Below are 24,964 nucleotides of genomic sequence, written 5' to 3'. Positions count from 1 at the left end.
TTGAATGGGGAACTCGACCGAAACAAAGTATAGGTTTTCATTATGTGAATAATTTTAAAATCTTAGCTCAAACGGCTGCAAAACATGTTTGCCCAGCACGGGGATATTGAGTTCTATAAGATAAAGCCATAAACATGTTTGTCTGAGTCTTCTATCAAAAGTTACAGCGATTTATATGAAGTTGTACAAAAACGCTTTATTTCGCCAAGACAGTGTGTTTCTCACTGTTACATGCATTTGAATGGGAAACTCACCCGAGACAAAGTATAGGTTTTCATTATGTGAATAATTTTAAAATCTTAGCTCAAACAGCTGCAAAACCTGTTCTCTTTTCCCAGCACGGGGATATTGAGTTCTATAAGATAAAGCCATAAACATGTGTATCCGAGTCTTCTATCAAAAGTTACAGCGATTTATATGAAGTTGTACAAAAACGCTTTCTTTCGCCAAGACAGTGCGTTTCTCACTGTTACATGCATTTGAATGGGGAACTCAACCGAAACAAAGTATAGGTTTTCATTATGTGAATAACTTGGAAATCTTAGCTCAAACAGCTGCAAAACCTGTTTTCCCAGCACGGGGACCTTGAGTTCTATAAGATAAAGCCATAAACATGTTTGTCTGAGTCTTCTATCAAAAGTTACAGCTATTTATATGAAGTTGTACAAAAACGCTTTCTTTCGCCAAGACAGTGCGTTTCTCACTGTTACATGCATTTGAATGGGGAACTCGACCGAGACAAAGTATAGGTTTTCATTATGTCTATAACTTGGAAATCTTAGCTCAAACAGCTGCAAAACCTGTTCTGTTTGCCCAGCACGGGGACCTTGAGTTCTATAAGATAAAGCCATAAACATGTTTGTCTGAGTCTTCTATCAAAAGTTACAGCTATTTATATGAAGTTGTACAAAAACGCTTTCTTTCGCCAAGACAGTGCGTTTCTCACTGTTACATGCATTTGAATGGGGAACTCGACCGAGACAAAGTATAGGTTTTCATTATGTCTATAACTTGGAAATCTTAGCTCAAACAGCTGCAAAACCTGTTCTGTTTGCCCAGCACGGGGACCTTGAGTTCTATAAGATAAAGCCATAAACATGTTTGTCTGAGTCTTCTATCAAAAGTTACAGCGATTTATATGAAGTTGTACAAAAACGCTTTATTTCGCCAAGACAGTGCGTTTCTCACTGTTACATGCATTTGAATGGGGAACTCGACCGAGACAAAGTATAGGTTTTCATTATGTGTATAACTTGGAAATCTTAGCTCAAACAGCTGCAAAACCTGTTTTCCCAGCACGGGGACCTTGAGTTCTATAAGATAAAGCCATAAACATGTTTGTCTGAGTCTTCTATCAAAAGTTACAGCTATTTATATGAAGTTGTACAAAAACGCTTTCTTTCGCCAAGACAGTGCGTTTCTCATTGTTGCATGCATTTGAATGGGGAACTCGCCCGAAACAAAGTATAGGTTTTCATTATGTGTATAACTTGGAAATCTTAGCTCAAACAGCTGCAAAACCTGTTCTGTTTTCCCAGCACGGGGATATTGAGTTCTATAAGATAAAGCCATAAACATGTGTATCCGAGTCTTCTATCAAAAGTTACAGCGATTTATATGAAGTTGTACAAAAACGCTTTATTTCACCAAGACAGTGCGTTTCTCACTGTTGCATGCATTTGAATGGGGAACTCGACCGAAACAAAGTATAGGTTTTCATTATGTGTATAACTTGGAAATCTTAGCTCAAACAGCTGCAAAACCTGTTCTCTTTTCCCAGCACGGGGATATTGAGTTCTATAAGATAAAGCCATAAACATGTTTGTCTGAGTCTTCTATCAAAAGTTACAGCTATTTATATGAAGTTGTACAAAAACGCTTTCTTTCGCCAAGACAGTGCGTTTCTCATTGTTGCATGCATTTGAATGGGGAACTCGCCCGAAACAAAGTATAGGTTTTCATTATGTGAATAATTTTAAAATCTTAGCTCAAACAGCTGCAAAACCTGTTCTCTTTTCCCAGCACGGGATATTGAGTTCTATAAGATAAAGCCATAAACATGTGTATCCGAGTCTTCTATCAAAAGTTACAGCTATTTATATGAAGTTGTACAAAAACGCTTTCTTTCGCCAAGACAGTGCGTTTCTCACTGTTACATGCATTTGAATGGGGAACTCGACCGAAACAAAGTATAGGTTTTCATTATGTGTATAACTTGAAAATCTTAGCTCAAACAGCTGCAAATCCTGTTTTCCCAGCACAGGGACCTTGAGTTCTATAAGATCAAGCCATAAACATGTGTATACTAGTCTTCTATCAAAAGTTACAGCTATTTATATGAAGTTGTACAAAAACGCTTTATTTCGCCAAGACAGTGCGTTTCTCACTGTTACATGCATTTGAATGGGGAACTCGACCAAAACAAAGTATAGGTTTTCATTATGTGTATAACTTGGAAATCTTAGCTCAAACAGCTGCAAATCCTGTTTTCCCAGCACGGGGACCTTGAGTTCTATAAGATAAAGCCATAAACATGTTTGTCTGAGTCTTCTATCAAAAGTTACAGCTATTTATATGAAGTTGTACAAAAACGCTTTCTTTCGCCAAGACAGTGCGTTTCTCACTGTTACATGCATTTGAATGGGGAACTCGACCGAGACAAAGTATAGGTTTTCATTATGTCTATAACTTGGAAATCTTAGCTCAAACAGCTGCAAAACCTGTTCTGTTTTCCCAGCACGGGGACCTTGAGTTCTATAAGATAAAGCCATAAACATGTTTGTCTGAGTCTTCTATCAAAAGTTACAGCGATTTATATGAAGTTGTACAAAAACGCTTTATTTCGCCAAGACAGTGCGTTTCTCACTGTTACATGCATTTGAATGGGGAACTCGACCGAGACAAAGTATAGGTTTTCATTATGTGTATAACTTGGAAATCTTAGCTCAAACAGCTGCAAAACCTGTTTTCCCAGCACGGGGACCTTGAGTTCTATAAGATAAAGCCATAAACATGTTTGTCTGAGTCTTCTATCAAAAGTTACAGCTATTTATATGAAGTTGTACAAAAACGCTTTATTTCGCCAAGACAGTGCATTTCTCACTGTTACATGCATTTGAATGGGGAACTCGACCGAAACAAAGTATAGGTTTTCATTATGTGTATAACTTGGAAATCTTAGCTCAAACAGCTGCAAAACCTGTTTTCCCAGCACGGGGACCTTGAGTTCTATAAGATAAAGCCATGAATAAACATGTTTGTCTGAGTCTTCTATCAAAAGTTACAGCTATTTATATGAAGTTGTACAAAAACGCTTTCTTTCGCCAAGACAGTGCGTTTCTCACTGTTACATGCATTTGAATGGGGAACTCGACCGAGACAAAGTATAGGTTTTCATTATGTCTATAACTTGGAAATCTTAGCTCACACAGCTGCAAAACCTGTTCTGTTTTCCCAGCACGGGGACCTTGAGTTCTATAAGATAAAGCCATAAACATGTTTGTCTGAGTCTTCTATCAAAAGTTACAGCTATTTATATGAAGTTGTACAAAAACGCTTTATTTCGCCAAGACAGTGCGTTTCTCACTGTTACATGCATTTGAATGGGGAACTCGACCGAAACAAAGTATAGGTTTTCATTATGTGTATAACTTGGAAATCTTAGCTCAAACAGCTGCAAATCCTGTTTTCCCAGCACGGGGACCTTGAGTTCTATAAGATAAAGCCATAAACATGTTTGTCTGAGTCTTCTATCAAAAGTTACAGCTATTTATATGAAGTTGTACAAAAACGCTTTATTTCGCCAAGACAGTGCGTTTCTCACTGTTGCATGCATTTGAATGGGGAACTCGCGCCGAAACAAAGTATAGGTTTTCATTATTTGAATAATTTTAAAATCTTAGCTCAAACGGCTGCAAAACCTGTTCTGTTTTCCCAGCACAGGGACCTTGAGTTCTATAAGATAAAGCCATAAATACGTAAATCTGAGCCTTCTATCACAAGTTACAGCTGTCTTCATGAAGCTGTACAAAAACACTTTATTTCGCCGAGACAGTGCGTTTCTGACTATTACATGCATTTGAATGCAGTTCTCGCACGAAACAAAGTATAGGTTTTCATTATGTGAATAACTTGAAAATCTTAGCTCAAACCTGTTTGCTCAACACGGGGATACTGAATATTATAAGATAAAGCCATAACTACGTAAATCTGAATCTTCTATCAAAAGTTACAGCTAACTTCATGAAGTTGTACAAAAAGGCTTTATTTTGCAACGATAGTGCGTTTCTGACTATTACATGCGAGACATGTGTCTCTTTACTGTGTTTAAGACACTTTACAGGTCCCTCCCCTAATGAAGAGTAGTGAGCAGCTGATTGGACCATGGAACAGGTGACCACGTTCAAAAAGCCGCTCTGACAGCTCCAGAGGGGAGAGAGAGAGAGAGTGTGTGCAACAAGCGAGTAGCCTGACAGCCGTCGCGGTCCTGACCATGGTTTTCCCAGCCTGTGCTTATCTTGTGTATTTGTGTGAGGGTGAATTGTAAAAGCCGCTCCTAGTGCATTAGCTGAGAGCTTAGGCACTCGTGGGCTGAAGCGGAAGGGGTGAGCTGCCTTTTCTTTTGGAATCGTTTTCTCCTGTTTTCTTGGTCAGGGAGCGAGGGATAGCTCTGTCATTTGTTTGTTCTTTTTCTTTCCTAGGGTTTAGTTAGTCTTTTCTGGTGGGTCTTAGTTGGTTTTGTTTATTATTTTGGCCTGGGCTCACCCTGGAGCTATGCTTCTTGTCCTTAAATAAAATCACCTTTTTTTACTCACAACTGGTTTGGATGTTTGGCTTGGGAACCAGGGCGGGGATTTGTCTCTCTCTCCTCCAACCTTATGTGCGTCCCTACACGCCTAGATTAGGGGCGTAACATAAATGGAGTTCTCACACGAAACAAAGTATAGCTTTTTATTTTGTGAATAACTTAAAAATCTTAGCTCACATAGCTTTAAAACTGTTTGCTCAACGGGGATATTGAATTCTATAAGATAAAGCCATAAATACATATATCTGAGTTTCCTATCAAAAGTTACAGCTGTCTTCATGAAGTTGTAAACCCTTTATTTCGCCAAGACAGTGCGTTTCTGACTTTTACATGCATTTGAATGGAGTTCTCGCACGAAACAAAGTATAGGCTTGCATTTTTTTCAATAACTGGAAGCTCTTGGCTCAAACAGCTGCAAAACCTGTTTCCCCAGCACGGAGATGCTGAATTGTATAAGGCAAAGCCATATTGATCTGTGTCTGAGCCTTCTATCAAAAGTTACAGGTAACTTCATGAAGCTGTACAAAAACACTTTATTTCGCCGAGACCGTGCGTTTCTGACTATTACATGCATTTGAATGGAGTTGTCGCACGAAACAAAGTATAGGTATTCATTTTGTGAATAACTTGAAAATCTTAGATCAAACAGCTGCAAAACCTGTTTGCTCAACACGGGGATATCGAACTTTATAAGATAAAGCCATAAATATGTTTATATGCGTCTTCTATCAAAAGTTACAGCTGTCTTGAATGAAAGCATTATAGCAGCTTACCTCGATCATGTGGTAGAACAGATACATGGGCCACCTACGTGTCCTTCTACGGCAGGAGTAGTTGCCACAAACCTGCAAAACAAAAATAAATGATCAGGTGACATGAACAGATTTTATACAGCCATAAGCAAGAGATTCTTCCTGCCTGTGGGCGTCAAACTGGACCCCCCCCCCCCCCCCCCCTCCTTACTGTAACTATCAAAACTATCATAGTCTAAAACTATCATCTCATATCAAAACTATTATAATCACATTATCTGACTTTATCAGTTATAACAATGAGAAACGGTAAACAATTTGGCAAATAAATTACTTATAATTGTGCTTACCTGGTCCAAATGATCCACAGTCCCTTTGCATTTGTTATAATCCAGGATGATGTGGGGCTTTCTCTTCCCAGAGTCCTGGACTTGTAGCTCACGGTGCCTGGTGCTCAATAAGACAGCCTTTTTTCTTTGCTTGGGGATGTAGGAAACCACAGCCTTGCCCCCCCCCCCCCCCCCCCCTAGCGACCTGGACGGGAGAGACGATCATCGAATCTTACTGCCCGATTAATTTGCTCAAATCTTTTTTTTTTTTTTGACATGGTAGCATGAAACAGAAGAGCCCTGTCTCCCCATTTCACAGGCTTGTTGTCGTTTCATGTTGAGACCTGTACAGGCCAGCCAGCATCACAAGCCCCATGTAAGCCTGCAACTCCTCATCTATGTCCTTCCAGTCTTTTACTGACCTGTTGCCCCTGCAGGTTGGTGAAATGCAGGATTAGCTGCATAATGTCCTCTGCAAAAAAAAGATGGAAAGTGCTCACAGGGCTGCTGATCCTATACGAATTGCATAATGGGTTGGTCCTGGGGTTAAAATGGGGGGAGGAAAAAATGGCAGGACCTCTTCGTGGGTGGGTTGCCACATGATTTCTCCATTTTTAGATCTCCACTGGCCATCCTCCAGTCCATCTCTTCCTCCTGCTCTTCTTCCTCCTTCTCCTCCTCCGCACATGAGCTGCAAAGCTCCTCGGTGCCTGGCAAAAATTCTTCTTCGCTGTCAGAAGTATCTCCACTGCTTGTGGAGAGTGCAAAACTGCAGCAACAGCCTCCTCTAAACTGAGTGCACGCTTCATTGTGTCTGTGCAGAAATGACCACTCAGACCAGGCTGCAAAGTATTCTCATAGACTTCAAAGGTGCACCTGAATAAACATGCTATACCATACATCCAATAAGAGAGAGGAGGCACACTCTTGATCAAGAAAAAACATAAGCGCACGCCTTTGATCTCTCCCCCCCCCCCTCTCTCTCTTTCTCTCTCTCTCTCTCTCTCTCTCACACACACACACACACACACATGCACATACATACATACACAATACCATTTTATGGTGGTTAGCTGTTTTATTGTCATGCATTTTACAAGGTAAGATAACCATGTCCTGCATTCAAAACCACTGAAAATGTCTATGGTGGTGCTGTGCCTAATATTGTGCTGGTGTATGCTGGGTAATCGCACAGCTAGCGACTGGGTGACTTTATTCACCCGCTTCGGCTGTTATCAGTCCATATCCCCTAGATATGGACCATCTCCTGCTAGATTGTTCAGAAGGTTGTTATCATCCATCCAGATGGAGGATCACTAACAGGAGCGTGGGAAGACTCCAGAATCCACTCTGGCTGCAATGTGTGTACAGGTAAGACCGTTTAAACGGACAGCATTTATAGAATGACTATTAAAAGTCAGACCAGCGAGTGTCAATAATGTTAATGTGGTTATGTTAGTAATACACCGAGTGCTAATATAACAGCTTTAAGATGCATTTGTAGATGTTATTACGTGTTTTACCGTCTTTATGGTGCTAGCTTAAAGTTACGGTGTAAACGTTAGCTTATATTGGAGTAAAGCTGTTACTGTTTAAACGATGTTAGCACAGAAATATTAGCTTCTGTCATGACTGACGAAGTTACTAGTTAATAAAGTTTCCAGTAAAGTGTTTAATCGCAGCCACAGACTGACAGCAAATATCTCGATTAGCTTCAGTGCATCTGTAATAAATATGTGCAAGTTTCAGTGCTTCGTTTAAACTGTATGATACTTATACTGACCCAGGGTCAGTGTAAAATACAATCCTAGCTGTGTGAACAAAGCCTGGCTCCTTTAATCCTGCATGAAAAACCTCAGGATGCAGGCTATTATTACTCTTTCCTGCTGGCACACCTGTCACACCTGAGAGTCAGCTAGAAACTTACAGTGACGTGGACATCATGCAAAGACTGCCAGACTCTGTAATACTGCAAATGATCAGTGACTCAAGTTAACACTAAACTTTAAACGGTACCTCTGTGTCTCTGTGTGCTGAACATTTAGGATTGAGTCAGGCTGCATCTGTGTTAGTCCTCTGACAGACTGGTGACCTGTCCAGGTGTGCTCTACCTATGACTACTGGGACAGGCTCTAGCTCCTGTAATAGAAATTTTATGTTATTCTCATTTAAAGCATTTAAGTGCTTATGCATATGCTTAGTTGTGACACTGTTATAGACTGTTCAATGAAAGTTTCTAAAACTAGATGAACTTACTTCAGCAGTTTGAGAAAACAACTCCCTTTACAGGTGCTGATAACGTCAAGGGCACAAAACAGCATAACCATTGATCCGTTAGGTTTCATAGCGAGACACGTGAAGTGGCAGAGCTGACATGACTGAACTGTGATGTTTGATGTGTGTTTGCTCTCCTGTGCACAGTAATAAATAGCATGATCACAGCTCTTTCTGTGTTGCAGACTTTATTAAAAAAATTCCATGACATCTACTATAACTGAACCAACCTGGTGCTCTTCATTTATGGAGGCTGTTGAGTCTGAATGTTGGATGTTGTGTATCTCGTGTTCTCTGGGCTTTGTTGTCCTCAGTCTTTTTGCAGGATCAGAAAACAAAACCGGGAGGCGCGTAAATGTTTCTTCTCCATGATGTTTCTTCAAATGTTTCTTCTGGATGATGATATGACCGTGACACGGGATGCCACCTTTGGTCTTGTGACGAAGCAAAGCTCAGGAAGAAGTGTGATTAAATGGTACCCACATGTTGAGAAGGGTGTACAGGGCACCTGCAGCCAAATCCAAGCTTCAGCTTAGTTGTAGTTGCAGAATGCTATAGGACTGAGACATCTAAGGCATCAAATGTTTGATTAAACGGATGAAAAAGAGAAGTTTTTTCCCTATAATTATCACTTCTTAAAATCTGTAGCAACTTCAAGTCTGTCAGCATGCTGAGCATGCTCAGAATGTGACAATATATTTTTGTTCAATATTTAATTTCTTTCAGTTGCAATTGTTAAATGAAAAAATATATATTCTTATAATTTAGCAAACGAATTTATCAAAAAAAAAAACATATATCTGTATTAGTTTTAGTAAATTAATTTGACACCTGTATTGAAAATACCATATTGTATTCATACAGAATCAGTATGGTATCATTGTTTGTCTGTTCACTGATTGTTGAAGCTAAGAGCTACTTTGATCTGTTTAGATCTAAAGTATCCAAAGTTGAGTTCTAATGTTTCTTCACCCCTGTGTGTGTGATATGTGATTTCCTACATGCTGGCAGAGCAGAGCAGCAGTTTGTGCTCACAGATGGTGACGGTGTGGAGAGACGGTGGTATTTCCTCAGAAGAACCAGCAGAGTCACAAAGGACACCAGTCCATCTCACCACCTTGACTTGCTGACTGATGTTCGTCTGCACTGCACAGAGGAAATCAACTGACCGAGGTTTGTCCAGTGACGTGTTATGAAATGTATATTTGTTTTATGCTTACAGATATGTTTTTCTTGACAGAGGCTCTGCAGAGGTTAGACAAAGCAGAGAAAACATGTGCTTTACATTTTACTGTGATTTATTGAGATATTTGTTGCCTGATGTTCAGCAGGAATGGAGAAATAGAATCAAAGGGAGATGTTTTTCCTGTTTTTGTAATGATGTAAGTAAATCTTCAATATTATTTATTTGCTTGGTTATATTAGGAGCGTTTCTGAGTGAGGGGGAGAGGAGTCATCATCCAGGTAAAGTGACGTGGATCAGTGGATACACTTGTCTCCACTTTAAAGGAGACGATCCAAGTCATCCTTAAATGTTAGCGCTTTCAAATACACAAACATTTTTAAAGGACAAAAATGAACATCCAACTTTGACTGTAATACAAAATAAATCTTTGCATGTGTGTTTTCAAACTCTCAGATGGGCAGTATATCAGTCTTGGACTGTCTAACCTGCCGGAGCAGCACTGAATGACCATCGCACGAGCATGTTCCTGCAACATTCAGCATCTGATCCTTCATCTGTGTGCTTCTGCTTTTGGTAAGTAGAGTTACCCAACTCCAGTAACTCTAAACACATGCCATCCATTTCTAACGGCCTGGTTACTTCCTGTCAGTTACTTTAGAAATCATGTGGTCACCTGACCTAACACTGTTTCTTCTTCTTCCCCTTAATGTTGAAGTGTCAAATGTCAAACAGCTGGAGAGGAAACTACACCAGTGTACTGGGATGTTTCAGCAACACGTGCCAGATGCTGTTCCTTCATGGTGACATCACCAGAGACAGTCCCGCCCACCTCAGGACCCATTGATTATGATGATCTGATCCATCAAACCCCCAGCAGGTGAACTTTATTCATGACATAACACCGCAACAATGTAAAAAATTAAACAGCAACAGTCTAAATGTAAAGTGCATTCTAAAGTCCTCTTCAATAAATTGTATGCAAAGAGTCATTCAGGTCACTACAGAACCCAGAGTCTTCATCATTAAATCTCTGGTTGCTTCATTTTTCTATCCTATATCAGATATTTTAAAGGTTAGCTTAGGTAAAGTTCCATTCTCATGGTGAGGCAAAATGCTTTATGTGTGTGTGTGCGTGTCATGAACGGCTATAAAAGGCCTATAATTAAAGAACAAAGTGGGGTTTGAGTTCGAGTTGCGGCAGACTGTCACTACTTGTAAATGGAACGCAGCCTTCCTACGGCGGACAGCTAATAACAGGAATCGGACGCGGTCCAGCCAAGTCCACAGCAACCACCATAGCAACCGCCTAGCATGACCTTAAAAACATATTCTGTCTTCATAACTATCAAAATCGTGAAATGATTTGCAAAGTGTGAAAGTGTTACAGCTGCAGAGAGCTATGGCGGTATCTATGGAAGCTGTTTACATAGCTAATAATATACGATGTAACCATGGAGACAGTTAGTCACTTGAGCTAGCGGTGCATGTTTACTACAGTGAATAAGGTGATTGAGTGCACAGCGTCCACACTCTGCAGGGGGTAAAGACATTACTTCAATATTATTTTATATTGATATATATTAGTCTTCTGTTGACCATCACCTCAGGTTCACCATTACAGTTTCAGATTACAGATGCACACTGTCTAAACACATTCAAAAACTCATGTCTCAGAAATAAGCACAGCTGTTCATGTTTGTCATTAGAGTTTTATTTGTAAGAAAATTATGAACTTCATATTGTGCATTAAATAAAAGAACATTTCACAACTCTGAGTCAACAGAAACAGGTAACAGAAATGTCTCTAATGTGTACAGTGTAGTGTAAGCATTAAAAGATCATAAAGGAAAAACTAACATTTATGTGAAACTAATTGTAATAAAAAATGAGCAGGTGCTTTATAGATTTAAAAGAAAGAATCTGAAAACAACACTTTTTTGGTCTAAGTGATCAAAGTAGAAAACAGAACTGATGTTCAAGAACAAACCGTAGCTGCACTAATATTACACATCTTGATCGTTGTACTGAACAGACATGTTGCTTTTAAAACCACATGCAGTGTGTGACCATGACTGTTCACTGAGACCATGAACGCCACTTCGCTGAAGCATTCTTCTTCTTCTTCTTGCCATTAAATTGGAAGCAGAAGTAGCACGAGCTGATTTGATCTACTGAAAGGAAAAAGCAGAACATCTGAGTTGAAACCAGTCAGCTGAAATCATTAAGACAGGAACAAATTCAATGCAGTGTCTCAAGTGGCTTAGCCTGTTACAACTGTTGATACAAGCTAAATACGGTTAACACACAGTGTCAGGGAGCTCCAGTGTGGGAACTAGTGGCTTTAGGTTTGTAGTCATTTAACTTTCATCCATTCATTCATTTAATTCAGGAGGAAGAAATGCCAGGTTGGTGCAGGCTGGTTTCATGCATTTGGTCCCATGCTGTCTTTAATTAAATGACTTGGTTCATTTTATGGCTGGGCTGTATGTGGGGTTATATCATGTTATTTGGGCAGGAGTACCTGTCCCCTGTTAGACTTAGAAAGTTTCTCCATAAGTAGAGTTTCTAACTCTTCTAGCACATCTGTGGCTGACAGCTTTTTGGTGGCTCTTTTTACCCCACACTGGTTGTGAGTGTGTAAATAGCCCCACTAGTTATTTTGGGTTGCAGTTAACTAGGGAGGAAGGGGTGGGTATGCCATGATTAGGTGAATAACAATTATATGTGATACATAAATTTCACAATGCATGCATATATCTCTATCAATTAAACCTGGCCTGAGGGCTGCCATTTTTTACATTCAGTTATTTCTCTTAGAAATGTTGGAACTAAATAATGAATGTGTTACAGTTAAAGTGAAACACTGGTCAGTGTAAATGGCTCATTGGGACACAGAAACCTTTAAATTAAACCTGATATCTAGTGTCAAACAATATCAAAGCTGTAAAAGATGTTTACATTCAGAATTTATAAAACTATGATTGTAAATAAATTCAAACAAGTGAGCTTTTCTCTTTGTGCTGAATATCAACACTGTGGTTTCTTAGACTGTAAGCTTTACTTTAGTGCAACCAGTTGCAGAAGCTGCCACTCCAAATGTCTTTTGATAACAAGAAAAAAATACCTTTTCAGTACACGGCCTGAAGTTCTTCTCCGAAATCTTCTGCAATCGGCTTTGTCTGCTGGTTTGAAGACAATAAACCACAAAAAAGATGATTTAGTCACTTTGTCTGCGTCATGCAGCTCGAATGTGTCGTGTAACGATGTTGAATAGCCGTCGTTATCCCTCTGCTTTGAGCCTTTTATCAAAAGTTACAGCTAACTTCATGAAGTTGTACAAAAAGGCTTCATTTCGCCGAGACAGTGCGTTTCTGACTATTACATGCATTTGAATGGAGTTCTTGCACGAAACAAAGTATAAGTTTTCATTATGTGAATAACTTGTATTTTACACTGACCCTGGGTCAGTATCAACTTCATGAAGACAGCTGTAACTTTTGATAGAGGACTCACACACACATATTTATGGCTTTGCCTTATAGAATTCAGCATCTCCGTGCTGAGGAAATAGGTTTTGCAGCTGTTTGAGCTAAGATTTTCAAGTTATTCACAAATTGAAAACCTATACTTTGTGTCGGGCGAGAACTCCATTCAAATGCATGTAATAGCGAGAAACGCACTAACGTGGTGAAATAAAGCGTTTTTCCATAAACTTCATAAAGACAGCTGTAAATTTTGAGAGAAGACTCACACACACATTGGGGGGATATTGAAGTCTATAAGATAAAGCCATGAATATGTTTGTCTGAGTCTTCTATCAAAAGTTACAGCAAGCTCTATGAAGTTGATGAGAAACGCTTTACTTCGCCAAGACAGTGCGTTTCTCACTGTTACATGCATTTGAATTTAGTTCTTGCCCGACACAAAGTATAGGTTTTAATTTGTGAATAACTTGAAAATCTTAGCTCAAACAGCTGCAAAACCTATTTCCTGAGCACTGAGATGCTGAATTCTATAAGGCAAAGCCATAAATATGTGTGTGTGATTCTTCTATCAACAGTTACAGCTGTCTTCTTGAAGTTGATACTGACCCAGGGTCAGTGTAAAATACAATCCTAGCTGTGTGAACAAAGCTTGGCTCCTTTAATCCTGCATGACAAACCTCAGGATGCAGGTTATTATTACTCTTTCCTGCTGGCACACCTGAGAGTCAGCTAGAAACTTACAGTGACGTGGACATCATGCAAAGACTGCCAGACTCTGTAATACTGTGAATGATCAGTGACTCAAGTTAACACTAAACTTTAAACAGTACCTCTGTGTCTCTGTGTGCTGAACATTTAGGATTGAGTCTGCATTGACTTTATTTATTGAGACTTTAATGTGCTAAAAGCAGGTTGAAGACAGCTCAGAAACATTTGAAGATTAAAATTTAGCATTATGGCTGCTGGTGGTTTGTAAAGCCTATACTCAGCTGTAGTTTTTGTTACTAATTTATGTTTGTTGTTGTTTAACACAGATTTCAGAAGAGCAAATATGCTTAATAGTTTAACTAGATTTCATTTGTCAGTGTGGGACTGCTGAGTCACCTGAAGAACTCATTTCATTCATTCTCCACATGATGTTCATATACAGAAATGTTTCACAGGAACTGGTTCCTCCCAAACTGTGAACTAGTGTGTTTCCATAGATTATCTCTGTATGAATGTACTTTTAAATGAAGGCAAGTGTTTGTCCTTTTTTGTTCCTCAGTTACAGTACGTGATATCTTGATATCAGGCGGTCAACACTGGGGGAAGACAAGAAGCAGACGTACTTCCAAGAGGGAGCTGCAGTGAGGACACAGCCAGGTCACTGAGGTCAGAGGTCAGAATCTGAAACAGCTCAGGTTTATATTTTAGGGGTTATAAAAAATCAAAATGTATTTATGAAGAAACCTTTAAATAATAGTCATAATTATGATTATTATAAGAAATCTCAAACATTTAAGTGGATTTTCTGTTACACATATTGTATTAGCCCTGCAATAAACTGGCAGCCTGTCTTTGTCCTGTATCAGCTGGGATAGGCTTCATCCTCCCGCAACCCTGAATTGGATACATTGTATTCCAATTATGTAATCTGATCATTTACAAACTCAAGGTATCTAATCAAAATGTAAGTAATAATTATAAAATGGGAAAGCAGAAATAAGTGTGACATAAATGTAAATGTGTTAGCTGACATAGAGGACAGCTACATGTAGTCTGAAAAACCTTTGTTGTCAAGTTTGCAGGTATATCAGCACGAGACATTCTTACATAGAAGAGTCTGTTAAAGTCTCTAACTCAGCGAAGCATTATTGGTCCCGTCTGTTTGGATAAATATAGTAAGTTGATGTTTGTCCATTTATTGACACATTTTCTTAAGTGCTTATCCAGTTCAGGATCACAGTGGAGCTGCAGCTGGATATGTTCATTAAATAAACCTTACAAAAGTTAACAATAAACCTGCATCCATGTACGTTGTTGTCCACAGGATAAGAAAATCAAACTGGAACACTGTGGAACATGTTAATAAATGTTTGTGTGGTTATGCCTGTGTCTTTCACAGGAGGCGCTGGAAGGTTTCCCTAATAGTTCCTGGTGAATCAAAGCAGAACCATAAAGATTGCTGGACTACATGATGGCCTTACCCCTGAGCAGTCATCCTGTTAAAGGAGGAACCAGTTAGAAGCTGTTTTCAAAGTAGCTGAGCAGATTTCATCTCAAGTAAGCGATTAACTGTTTGTTCATCTGTTCTGCCACTTAAAGAGCATTTAAGGACGTCTTTCGAGTGTCCAGCTGAATTAATTCTACTGGCTCTCATGGTCATTTGTTATTATAGACATATTTTTCATGTTCATCCAGCTATTTAGTAAATTCTATCTATTTAGTAATATCCGTCAGCTATAAAATGTAATATAGATATAAAAAATATCTAAATATCTCCTGCACTTTATATTTTAATGATGTAAGTCTGTTATCGTGTTACATTAGCATTCCTCACATATCAATGAGATGCTGTACAGTACAATCCTACTGACGCAGCAGAGGGATAACGACGGCTATTCAACATCGTTACACGACACATTCGAGCTGCATGACGCAGACAAAGTGACTAAATCATCTTTTTTATGGTTTATTGTCTTCAAACCAGCAGACAAAGCCGATTGCAGAAGATTTCGGAGAAGAACTTCAGGCCGTGTACTGAAAAGGTATTTTTTTCTTGTTATCAAAAGACATTTGGAGTGGCAGCTTCTGCAACTGGTTGCACTAAAGTAAAGCTTACAGTCTAAGAAACCACAGTGTTGATATTCAGCACAAAGAGAAAAGCTCACTTGTTTGAATTTATTTACAATCATAGTTTTATAAATTCTGAATGTAAACATCTTTTACAGCTTTGATATTGTTTGACACTAGATATCAGGTTTAATTTAAAGGTTTCTGTGTCCCAATGAGCCATTTACACTGACCAGTGTTTCACTTTAACTGTAACACATTCATTATTTAGTTCCAACATTTCTAAGAGAAATAACTGAATGTAAAAAATGGCAGCCCTCAGGCCAGGTTTAATTGATAGAGATATATGCATGCATTGTGAAATTTATGTATCACATATAATTGTTATTCACCTAATCATGGCATACCCACCCCTTCCTCCCTAGTTAACTGCAACCCAAAATAACTAGTGGGGCTATTTACACACTCACAACCAGTGTGGGGTAAAAAGAGCCACCAAAAAGCTGTCAGCCACAGATGTGCTAGAAGAGTTAGAAACTCTACTTATGGAGAAACTTTCTAAGTCTAACAGGGGACAGGTACTCCTGCCCAAATAACATGATATAACCCCACATACAGCCCAGCCATAAAATGAACCAAGTCATTTAATTAAAGACAGCATGGGACCAAATGCATGTAACCAGCCTGCACCAACCTGGCATTTCTTCCTCCTGAATTAAATGAATGAATGGATGAAAGTTAAATGACTACAAACCTAAAGCCACTAGTTCCCACACTGGAGCTCCCTGACACTGTGTGTTAACCGTATTTAGCTTGTATCAACAGTTGTAACAGGCTAAGCCACTTGAGACACTGCATTGAATTTGTTCCTGTCTTAATGATTTCAGCTGACTGGTTTCAACTCAGATGTTCTGCTTTTTCCTTTCAGTAGATCAAATCAGCTCGTGCTGCTTCTGCTTCCAATTTAATGGCAAGAAGAAGACGAAGAATGCTTCAGCGAAGTGCCGTTCATGGTCTCAGTGAACAGTCATGGTCACACACTGCATGTGGTTTTAAAAGCAACATGTCTGTTCAGTACAACGATCGAGATGTGTAATATTAGTGCAGCTACGGTTTGTTCTTGAACATCAGTTCTGTTTTCTACTTTGATCACTTAGACCAAAAAAGTGTTGTTTTCAGATTCTTTCTTTTAAATCTATAAAGCACCTGCTCATTTTTTATTACAATTAGTTTCACATAAATGTTAGTTTTTCCTTTATGATCTTTTAATGCTTACACTACACTGTACACATTAGAGACATTTCTGTTACCTGTTTCTGTTGACTCAGAGTTGTGAAATGTTCTTTTATTTAATGCACAATATGAAGTTCATAATTTTCTTACAAATAAAACTCTAATGACAAACATGAACAGCTGTGCTTATCTCTGAGACATGAGTTTTTGAATGTGTTTAGACAGTGTGCATTTGTATGCTGAAACTATAATGGTGAACCTGAGGTGATGGTCAACAGAAGGCAAATATATATCAATATAAAACAATATTGAAGTAATGTCTTTACCCCCTGCAGAGTGTGGACGCTGTGCACTCAATCACCTTATTCACTGTAGAAAAGGTGACTGACTGTCTCCATGGTTACATCGTATATTATTAGCTATGTAAACAGCTTCCATAGATACCGCCATAGCTCTCTGCAGCTGTAACACTTTCACACTTTGCAAATCATTTCACGATTTTGATAGTTATGAAGACAGAATATGTTTTTAAGGTCATGCTAGGCGGTTGCTATGGTGGTTGCTGTGGACTTGGCTGGACCGCGTCCGATTCCTGTTATTAGCTGTCCGCCGTAGGAAGGCTGCGTTCCATTTACAAGTAGTGACAGTCTGCCGCAACTCAAACTCAAACCCCGCTTTGTTCTTTAATTATAGGCCTTTTATAGCCGTTCATGACACCCGCACACACATACATAAAGCACTTTGCCTCACAATGAGAATGGAACTTTACCTAAGCTAACCTTTAAAATATCTGATATAGGATAGAAAAATGAAGCAACCAGAGATTTAATGATGAAGACTCTAAAACCCACTGTCTTGACAAAATAAAGCATTTTTGTACAACTTCATATAAATAGCTGTAACTTTTGATAGAAGACTCAGACAAACATGTTTATGGCTTTATCTTATAGAACTCAAGGTCCCCGTGCTGGGAAAACAGGATTTGCATCTGTTTGAGCTAAGATTTTCAAGTTATACACATAATGAAAACCTATACTTTGTTTCGGTCGAGTTCCCCATTCAAATGCATGTAACAGTGAGAAACGCATTGTCTTGGCGAAAGAAAGCGTTTTTGTACAACTTCATATAAATAGCTGTAACTTTTGATAGAAGACTCAGACAAACATGTTTATGGCTTTATCTTATAGAACTCAAGGTCCCCGTGCTGGGAAAACAGGATTTGCAGCTGTTTGAGCTAAGATTTTCAAGTTATACACATAATGAAAACCTATACTTTGTTTCGGTCGAGTTCCCCATTCAAATGCATGTAACAGTGAGAAACGCACTGTCTTGGCGAAAGAAAGCGTTTTTGTACAACTTCATATAAATAGCTGTAACTTTTGATAGAAGACTCGGATACACATGTTTATGGCTTTATCTTATAGAACTCAAGGTCCCTGTGCTGGGAAAACAGGATTTGCAGCTGTTTGAGCTAAGATTTTCAAGTTATACACATAATGAAAACCTATACTTTGTTTCGGTCGAGTTCCCCATTCAAATGCATGTAACAGTGAGAAACGCACTGTCTTGGCGAAAGAAAGCGTTTTTGTACAACTTCATATAAATCGCTGTAACTTTTGATAGAAGACTCGGATACACATGTTTATGGCTTTATCTTATAGAACTCAAGGTCCCTGTGCTGGGAAAACAGGATTTGCAGCTGTTTGAGCTAAGATTTTCAAGTTATACACATAATGAAAACCTATACTTTGTTTCGGTCGAGTTCCCCATTCAAATGCATGTAACAGTGAGAAACGCATTGTCTTGGCGAAATAAAGCGTTTTTGTACAACTTCATATAAATAGCTGTAACTTTTGATAGAAGACTCGTATACACATGTTTATGGCTTTATCTTATAGAACTCAAGGTCCCCGTGCTGGGAAAACAGGTTTTGCAGCTGTTTGAGCTAAGATTTTCAAGTTATTCACATAATGAAAACCTATACTTTGTTTCGGTTGAGTTCCCCATTCAAATGCATGTAACAGTAAGAAACGCATTGTCTTGGCGAAATAAAGCGTTTTCGTACAACTTCATATAAATCGCTGTAACTTTTGATAGAAGACTCAGACAAACATGTTTATGGCTTTATCTTATAGAACTCAATATCCCCGTGCTGGGCAAACAGGTTTTGCAGCCGTTTGAGCTAAGATTTTAAAATTATTCACATAATGAAAACCTATACTTTGTCTCGGGCGAGTTTCCCATTCAAATGCATGTAACAGTGAGAAACACACTGTCTTGGCGAAATAAAGCGTTTTTCAACCACTTCATATAAATCGCTGTAACTTTTGATAGAAGACTCAGACAAACATGTTTATGGCTTTATCTTATAGAACTCAATATCCCCGTGCTGGGCAAACAGGTTTTGCAGCCGTTTGAGCTAAGATTTTAAAATTATTCACATAATGAAAACCTATACTTTGTTTCAGGCGAGTTTCCCATTCAAATGCATGTAACAGTGAGAAACGCATTGTCTTGGCGAAATAAAGCGTTTTTCAACCACTTCATATAAATCGCTGTAACTTTTGATAGAAGACTCAGACAAACATGTTTATGGCTTTATCTTATAGAACTCAATATCCCCGTGCTGGGCAAACAGGTTTTGCAGCCGTTTGAGCTAAGATTTTAAAATTATTCACATAATGAAAACCTATACTTTGTTTCAGGCGAGTTTCCCATTCAAATGCATGTAACAGTGAGAAACGCATTGTCTTGGCGAAATAAAGCGTTTTTCAACCACTTCATATAAATCGCTGTAACTTTTGATAGAAGACTCAGACAAACATGTTTATGGCTTTATCTTATAGAACTCAATATCCCCGTGCTGGGCAAACAGGTTTTGCAGCCGTTTGAGCTAAGATTTTAAAATTATTCACATAATGAAAACCTATACTTTGTTTCAGGCGAGTTTCCCATTCAAATGCATGTAACAGTGAGAAACGCATTGTCTTGGCGAAATAAAGCGTTTTTCAACCACTTCATATAAATCGCTGTAACTTTTGATAGAAGACTCAGACAAACATGTTTATGGCTTTATCTTATAGAACTCAATATCCCCGTGCTGGGCAAACAGGTTTTGCAGCCGTTTGAGCTAAGATTTTAAAATTATTCACATAATGAAAACCTATACTTTGTTTCAGGCGAGTTTCCCATTCAAATGCATGTAACAGTGAGAAACACACTGTCTTGGCGAAATAAAGCGTTTTTCAACCACTTCATATAAATCGCTGTAACTTTTGATAGAAGACTCAGACAAACATGTTTATGGCTTTATCTTATAGAACTCAATATCCCCGTGCTGGGCAAACAGGTTTTGCAGCCGTTTGAGCTAAGATTTTAAAATTATTCACATAATGAAAACCTATACTTTGTTTCAGGCGAGTTTCCCATTCAAATGCATGTAACAGTGAGAAACGCATTGTCTTGGCGAAATAAAGCGTTTTTCAACCACTTCATATAAATCGCTGTAACTTTTGATAGAAGACTCAGACAAACATGTTTATGGCTTTATCTTATAGAACTCAATATCCCCGTGCTGGGCAAACAGGTTTTGCAGCCGTTTGAGCTAAGATTTTAAAATTATTCACATAATGAAAACCTATACTTTGTTTCAGGCGAGTTTCCCATTCAAATGCATGTAACAGTGAGAAACGCATTGTCTTGGCGAAATAAAGCGTTTTTCAACCACTTCATATAAATCGCTGTAACTTTTGATAGAAGACTCAGACAAACATGTTTATGGCTTTATCTTATAGAACTCAATATCCCCGTGCTGGGCAAACAGGTTTTGCAGCCGTTTGAGCTAAGATTTTAAAATTATTCACATAATGAAAACCTATACTTTGTTTCAGGCGAGTTTCCCATTCAAATGCATGTAACAGTGAGAAACGCATTGTCTTGGCGAAATAAAGCGTTTTTCAACCACTTCATATAAATCGCTGTAACTTTTGATAGAAGACTCAGACAAACATGTTTATGGCTTTATCTTATAGAACTCAATATCCCCGTGCTGGGCAAACAGGTTTTGCAGCCGTTTGAGCTAAGATTTTAAAATTATTCACATAATGAAAACCTATACTTTGTCTCGGGCGAGTTTCCCATTCAAATGCATGTAACAGTGAGAAACGCATTGTCTTGGCGAAATAAAGCGTTTTTCAACCACTTCATATAAATCGCTGTAACTTTTGATAGAAGACTCAGACAAACATGTTTATGGCTTTATCTTATAGAACTCAATATCCCCGTGCTGGGCAAACAGGTTTTGCAGCCGTTTGAGCTAAGATTTTAAAATTATTCACATAATGAAAACCTATACTTTGTTTCAGGCGAGTTTCCCATTCAAATGCATGTAACAGTGAGAAACACACTGTCTTGGCGAAATAAAGCGTTTTTCAACCACTTCATATAAATCGCTGTAACTTTTGATAGAAGACTCAGACAAACATGTTTATGGCTTTATCTTATAGAACTCAATATCCCCGTGCTGGGCAAACAGGTTTTGCAGCCGTTTGAGCTAAGATTTTAAAATTATTCACATAATGAAAACCTATACTTTGTTTCAGGCGAGTTTCCCATTCAAATGCATGTAACAGTGAGAAACGCATTGTCTTGGCGAAATAAAGCGTTTTTCAACCACTTCATATAAATCGCTGTAACTTTTGATAGAAGACTCAGACAAACATGTTTATGGCTTTATCTTATAGAACTCAATATCCCCGTGCTGGGCAAACAGGTTTTGCAGCCGTTTGAGCTAAGATTTGAAAATTATTCACATAATGAAAACCTATACTTTGTTTCAGGCGAGTTTCCCATTCAAATGCATGTAACAGTGAGAAACGCATTGTCTTGGCGAAATAAAGCGTTTTTCAACCACTTCATATAAATCGCTGTAACTTTTGATAGAAGACTCAGACAAACATGTTTATGGCTTTATCTTATAGAACTCAATATCCCCGTGCTGGGCAAACAGGTTTTGCAGCCGTTTGAGCTAAGATTTTAAAATTATTCACACAATGAAAACCTATACTTTGTTTCAGGCGAGTTTCCCATTCAAATGCATGTAACAGTGAGAAACACACTGTCTTGGCGAAATAAAGCGTTTTTCAACCACTTCATATAAATCGCTGTAACTTTTGATAGAAGACTCAGACAAACATGTTTATGGCTTTATCTTATAGAACTCAATATCCCCGTGCTGGGCAAACAGGTTTTGCAGCCGTTTGAGCTAAGATTTTAAAATTATTCACATAATGAAAACCTATACTTTGTTTCAGGCGAGTTTCCCATTCAAATGCATGTAACAGTGAGAAACGCATTGTCTTGGCGAAATAAAGCGTTTTTCAACCACTTCATATAAATCGCTGTAACTTTTGATAGAAGACTCAGACAAACATGTTTATGGCTTTATCTTATAGAACTCAATATCCCCGTGCTGGGCAAACAGGTTTTGCAGCCGTTTGAGCTAAGATTTTAAAATTATTCACATAATGAAAACCTATACTTTGTTTCAGGCGAGTTTCCCATTCAAATGCATGTAACAGTGAGAAACGCATTGTCTTGGCGAAATAAAGCGTTTTTCAACCACTTCATATAAATCGCTGTAACTTTTGATAGAAGACTCAGACAAACATGTTTATGGCTTTATCTTATAGAACTCAATATCCCCGTGCTGGGCAAACAGGTTTTGCAGCCGTTTGAGCTAAGATTTTAAAATTATTCACATAATGAAAACCTATACTTTGTCTCGGGCGAGTTTCCCATTCAAATGCATGTAACAGTGAGAAACGCATTGTCTTGGCGAAATAAAGCGTTTTTCAACCACTTCATATAAATCGCTGTAACTTTTGATAGAAGACTCAGACAAACATGTTTATGGCTTTATCTTATAGAACTCAATATCCCCGTGCTGGGCAAACAGGTTTTGCAGCCGTTTGAGCTAAGATTTTAAAATTATTCACATAATGAAAACCTATACTTTGTTTCAGGCGAGTTTCCCATTCAAATGCATGTAACAGTGAGAAACGCATTGTCTTGGCGAAATAAAGCGTTTTTCAACCACTTCATATAAATCGCTGTAACTTTTGATAGAAGACTCAGACAAACATGTTTATGGCTTTATCTTATAGAACTCAATATCCCCGTGCTGGGCAAACAGGTTTTGCAGCCGTTTGAGCTAAGATTTTAAAATTATTCACATAATGAAAACCTATACTTTGTTTCAGGCGAGTTTCCCATTCAAATGCATGTAACAGTGAGAAACGCATTGTCTTGGCGAAATAAAGCGTTTTTCAACCACTTCATATAAATCGCTGTAACTTTTGATAGAAGACTCAGACAAACATGTTTATGGCTTTATCTTATAGAACTCAATATCCCCGTGCTGGGCAAACAGGTTTTGCAGCCGTTTGAGCTAAGATTTTAAAATTATTCACATAATGAAAACCTATACTTTGTTTCAGGCGAGTTTCCCATTCAAATGCATGTAACAGTGAGAAACACACTGTCTTGGCGAAATAAAGCGTTTTTCAACCACTTCATATAAATCGCTGTAACTTTTGATAGAAGACTCAGACAAACATGTTTATGGCTTTATCTTATAGAACTCAATATCCCCGTGCTGGGCAAACAGGTTTTGCAGCCGTTTGAGCTAAGATTTTAAAATTATTCACATAATGAAAACCTATACTTTGTTTCAGGCGAGTTTCCCATTCAAATGCATGTAACAGTGAGAAACGCATTGTCTTGGCGAAATAAAGCGTTTTTCAACCACTTCATATAAATCGCTGTAACTTTTGATAGAAGACTCAGACAAACATGTTTATGGCTTTATCTTATAGAACTCAATATCCCCGTGCTGGGCAAACAGGTTTTGCAGCCGTTTGAGCTAAGATTTTAAAATTATTCACATAATGAAAACCTATACTTTGTCTCGGGCGAGTTTCCCATTCAAATGCATGTAACAGTGAGAAACGCATTGTCTTGGCGAAATAAAGCGTTTTTCAACCACTTCATATAAATCGCTGTAACTTTTGATAGAAGACTCAGACAAACATGTTTATGGCTTTATCTTATAGAACTCAATATCCCCGTGCTGGGCAAACAGGTTTTGCAGCCGTTTGAGCTAAGATTTTAAAATTATTCACATAATGAAAACCTATACTTTGTTTCAGGCGAGTTTCCCATTCAAATGCATGTAACAGTGAGAAACACACTGTCTTGGCGAAATAAAGCGTTTTTCAACCACTTCATATAAATCGCTGTAACTTTTGATAGAAGACTCAGACAAACATGTTTATGGCTTTATCTTATAGAACTCAATATCCCCGTGCTGGGCAAACAGGTTTTGCAGCCGTTTGAGCTAAGATTTTAAAATTATTCACATAATGAAAACCTATACTTTGTTTCAGGCGAGTTTCCCATTCAAATGCATGTAACAGTGAGAAACGCATTGTCTTGGCGAAATAAAGCGTTTTTCAACCACTTCATATAAATCGCTGTAACTTTTGATAGAAGACTCAGACAAACATGTTTATGGCTTTATCTTATAGAACTCAATATCCCCGTGCTGGGCAAACAGGTTTTGCAGCCGTTTGAGCTAAGATTTTAAAATTATTCACATAATGAAAACCTATACTTTGTTTCAGGCGAGTTTCCCATTCAAATGCATGTAACAGTGAGAAACGCATTGTCTTGGTGAAATAAAGCGTTTTTGAACAACTTCATATAAATAGCTGTAACTTTTGATAGAAGACTCAGACAAACATGTTTATGGCTTTATCTTATAGAACTCAATATCCCCGTGCTGGGCAAACAGGTTTTGCAGCCGTTTGAGCTAAGATTTTAAAATTATTCACATAATGAAAACCTATACTTTGTCTCGGGCGAGTTTCCCATTCAAATGCATGTAACAGTGAGAAACGCATTGTCTTGGCGAAATAAAGCGTTTTTGTACAACTTCATATAAATCGCTGTAACTTTTGATAGAAGACTCAGACAAACATGTTTATGGCTTTATCTTATAGAACTCAATATCCCCGTGCTGGGCAAACAGGTTTTGCAGCCGTTTGAGCTAAGATTTTAAAATT

At 38.3% G+C, this 24,964-nt stretch overlaps 1 long non-coding RNA gene across 10 annotated transcripts; it reads left to right on the top strand.

Moving 5' to 3' along the window:
• Positions 1 to 6,904: 6,904 nt before the first annotated feature.
• On the top strand, positions 6,905 to 16,969 carry LOC147317003 (uncharacterized). Of its 10 annotated transcripts, XR_015131777.1 has the most exons (11): positions 6,905 to 6,988; positions 7,194 to 7,259; positions 8,477 to 8,637; positions 9,174 to 9,335; positions 9,588 to 9,696; positions 9,802 to 9,921; positions 10,064 to 10,225; positions 14,101 to 14,214; positions 14,941 to 15,098; positions 15,526 to 15,583; positions 16,537 to 16,956. It is a non-coding gene; the product is annotated as an uncharacterized LOC147317003 (long non-coding RNA). The 10 variants fall into 10 exon arrangements; XR_015131774.1 differs by having other exon boundaries at positions 7,194 to 8,637; positions 16,537 to 16,940; XR_015131776.1 differs by having other exon boundaries at positions 6,907 to 7,259; positions 16,537 to 16,952.
• Positions 16,970 to 24,964: the final 7,995 nt, after the last annotated feature.

Source organism: Aulonocara sp. 'chitande type north' Nkhata Bay, linkage group LG12 (assembly GCF_057382095.1).
Source record: "Aulonocara sp. 'chitande type north' Nkhata Bay isolate Kocher_YH1m ecotype deep benthic linkage group LG12, A_spYH_male_GT1.1, whole genome shotgun sequence".
Taxonomy (NCBI): Eukaryota; Metazoa; Chordata; class Actinopteri; order Cichliformes; family Cichlidae; genus Aulonocara; species Aulonocara sp. 'chitande type north' Nkhata Bay.
The sequence above is the reverse complement of the archived record's forward strand: the minus strand, read 5'-3'. Positions and strand labels throughout refer to the sequence as shown.